This window comes from Vulpes vulpes, chromosome 15, assembly GCF_048418805.1.
Source record: "Vulpes vulpes isolate BD-2025 chromosome 15, VulVul3, whole genome shotgun sequence".
Taxonomy (NCBI): domain Eukaryota; kingdom Metazoa; phylum Chordata; class Mammalia; order Carnivora; family Canidae; genus Vulpes; species Vulpes vulpes.
In genome coordinates, this window is record NC_132794.1 from 25,111,824 (window position 1) to 25,115,732 (window position 3,909).

The 3,909-nt window shown below is 40.8% G+C and overlaps 1 pseudogene; it reads right to left on the reverse strand.

Moving 5' to 3' along the window:
- Window positions 1-375: 375 nt before the first annotated feature.
- Window positions 376-1,699, reverse strand: LOC112917687 (aspartate aminotransferase, mitochondrial pseudogene; annotated as a pseudogene).
- Window positions 1,700-3,909: the final 2,210 nt, after the last annotated feature.

Genomic DNA, 3,909 nt, shown 5'->3' on the forward strand with positions numbered 1-3,909 from the left:
CTGATGTTAGAATGGGCTCTACCCACCTACCTCTTGTAGGTGCTATTCTCATGCTAGATCTATAGAGGTGCCCCAAAACCACTGGTAAGGGGCTGCAGTTAAAGCTTCTGAAATATTGCAATATGATGGACAGGATATTTTGGGCTATGTCTTTCTTGTACATGTAAACTCTTTTGGAACAGCTGGAGTTAAAGGACAAGCAGGAGTTTGGTTTTGAGCCCCAGAGTTTCAGACACCCACCACAGGTGCCTCTGCCCTATTTCACTACACCTTCTTTTCTGCAAAACACATCCAGTGGTTGAGTGTTAACTACTGTGGTTGAAAGAAATGACCTGCTCACCACCATCCACCCCCCTGCCCCCTCCATGTGAATCTCACAACAGCAGAGGCCATAGGCAGGAAGGTTGTCTCTGTTTCCTCTCACAAGGGAAATTACTTGGTAACCTGGTGAATGGCATGGGCAAGGTAGCCCACATTGCCAGAGGTGACCCCTGCCACGGAGATGTGGCCATCCTTTGTCATGTAGATGGAGAATTCCTTAGTCAGGCTTTAGTCCTGTGAACCAAAACATGCCAGTCTGGTCAGTGATGTGCTGCCAGTTGTGGAAGGAGCCCTCCTTCTTGAGGTTGGAGACCAGCTGAGTCCACATGCTAATGATGTGGTGGGCCATGCCTTTTACTTCCTGCAACCATTTCTCAGGTCAGGGCTGGTCAGGATGGTTGAGGCAATTTGGGCCCCATTGATTGGAGGATTGGAATACATGGGACGGATCAAGATCTTCAACTGTGACTCCACCCTTTTAGCTTCATCAGCATCCTTGCAGACCACAGTGAGGGCTCCCATACGCTCACCGTATAAGCCCATGTTCTTGGCATAGGATTGGCAGAGACAAACATTAATGCCTTGTTCAATGAAGTGGCGTAGAGCCCAGGCATCCTTGTTACCATCACCACTGGCAAAGCCTTGGTAGGCCATGTCAAAGAATGCAAAGAGATTGTTTTCACCACTGTTGCCATTTCCTTCCACTGCTCAGGACGGGGGTCTACTCCCGGGGGATTGTGGGCACAGGCATGCAGGAGAAGAGCACTTTGCTGTGGCATTTTTGAAATGTACTCTACAGTGCCTGTGAAATCAAAGCCGCACGTCTTGGGGTCATAGTATCGATAGCCATGGAGCTGCATGCCAGCGTCCCTGAAGATCGGTGTATGATTTCCCCAGGATGGTTTGGGCAGAAAGACATCTCAGCTGAACTTAAAAAGTCTTTGCAGAAAACTGGCTCCAATCCTCAACGCCCCCTTTCCAGAAATGGTCTGCACGGTGATATACCGGCTACTTTTCAACACTTCATTGTTCTCACCCAGGGCTAGTTCTGCAGATGCCTTACAAAATTCAGCAAGTCCAGCAATGGGCAGGTATTCTTTGTCCAAATTTTTTGCAGCAATCCGGGCCTCTGCCTTCCGGACCCTAGGGAGCATGTAAGGCTTTCCATTATCATCCCGATAGGCGCCAACTCCCAGATTCATCTTTTTGCTGTTGGTGTCTCTCTTAAGGGCTTCTATGACTCCCAGGATGGGGCCTAGGGGCCCCATTTCCACATGGATCCACCAGGAACTGGATCTTGCAGAAGCCACACCAGTGAGGCCCGGTGGAAGGCAGCGGTGACCCTGGATAGGACACGGCCGGAGGGCAACAGGGCCATGCTGGGTGGCGAGAAGGTGGAGGGGGGGCTGCAGGCCGGAGCACAGAGCCAGTGGGCCCAGACACCTGTACTTCTATTTTGATAACCTTATTGCTCTATTTTACAAAAGAGTTGGGAATAAATTTTTAAGAATAATAACATATCTACAACCTATTAATATATATTAATTACACATTAACTACCATGAAGAAAATGTCACTGGTCTTTCTAAATGTAACTTTAAATAGCTATCTTAAACAATTAATAGAATAGATCCTCTATATAAATTAAAGGCATAGTTTGACTGCCTCAGCAGTAATGTATCTCCCCTATAAAATCGTTTGATATTTGGCAATCCCTATTCTCTGGATGTAATTGTTCTTCTACATTTATTGACTCATTAATGAGCCTTTTGTTAGTGATTAAAGATGTTTTGCTTTGCAAGGAATTGTCTCTTTTGATGTATCTTTTACCAAAATAGTCTTCAAAGTCTACCATATGGCAGAAAATAATCCCAATTTCAAGATTTTAAAATCAATTTTATAAAGACAATTTTAGCAAAAAGTACTTTTAAAAATTTATTTATTTACTTTTCCAGTGGATATCCCAAGTAGACGATACTGATATTTTTATTTCAAGGGGTGCCTGACTGGCTCAGGAGGTAAAATATACAACTCTTGATTTGGGGCTCATGAGTTCAAGCCCCATGCTGGGCAAAGGGCCTACTTAAAAAAAAAAAATGTGGGTTTTTTTTATATTTTTATTTCAATAAATTATATGTATACTAAAAATTCTATGGACCAGAGAAGCATGCAACCCATTTGATTCCCTACTGATCAGATTATTTACTATAAATGTAATTTCAGTTCTTCATATTTGCTTGTTGCTATTGCTGTTTTTGTTTTACAAAACATTACTTATTTTTCAAGAAATTTAGGAGGATTCAAAATGGTATGAGCTTGTTAGGAAAGAATAAGACCATCAGAATGAGAAATGAAAAGAAACAAAATGTATTCATTCCTAGAAGAATCTCACTGTTGAACATAGGAACAGTTAGGCCATCGTAATTTCTCATTATATTAATTAAATCTGGATTTTATCTTAACCTACCCTGCGTATATTTCCCCCATCCATCCTTAACTTGATCTTCCATGGCCAAAGGTGGACAAGAAAAGAGAGAGCGCGGAAATAAAGAAGTTTGCTAATTCCTAAGTATTGCTTTGTTCAGGACATATTTTCTGATAAATATTAACCCAACAAAGCAATTTAGTAAGAAGTCTATGTATTTCTTAGGCCAGAATTTTAAAAGATACCTACTAATGAGATCTTAAGGTTCTAGATAAGTATAAATAACACCATTGGGTAAGCATGTCCTAGTCTGGGTAGACCAACATTCTAGAAAACCTTCTTTTGAAATGAGGCATTATTCACGGCATCATTTATTAAATAAATGGTAATAGTCCACAGACCTAATTTATTACAACAAACACTGAGGTTTGGAAGAATTACTTTCTTCCCCTGATGATTTTGGAACAAATGGGAAATAAGATGGAGAAAATAAATAAATAGAAATAAAAAATATTGGCTTTATTATTATAAGCTGATTGAAAAATGTGAATTTAGTTCTGCGGCCAAAAAGCTTACTACCTCCCCTGCTCCCACACCACAACTACCCCCCCCCCCCCACACACACACACATTTTATACTTTAGGAAGACTACCAAAGAAAATTTTGAATCTGCAGGATAGATGTACTTATCCAAGACTGGTCACTCACACTGTCCCAAGGCAATGTGAGAAGGAAAAAAGAGTTAATCCCCAGGGGTCCAATAGAGATAATATACATAGACATCACTTATCAATTAGGACACTGACTTTGTCTCATTGATTGCAATGAATAATGGGTGGGATAAGAGGCCAGGAGGGTTACTCTAGCAGAAGTGCCCCACATGAAAACATGAGGTAAGTGGAAAAGAATTTGCTCCCATCTGAGGCCCAAACGGTGTAACTCAATAATCTTCCAGATACTAAATGGAAAAGTTATAGCTTCTTAAGAAGACTGCATATGCCTTGGGACATCAAAATTCATAATCTAGATTTAATATCATATTAATGCCTCAGAGAACTTAGTTCTTTGAAAAAGAACTCCCCTAATTCTTTAAATAATAGCATACTATTATTCAAAATACCATAACATTATTTAAAATACTATTATTTAAAATACCGTACTAT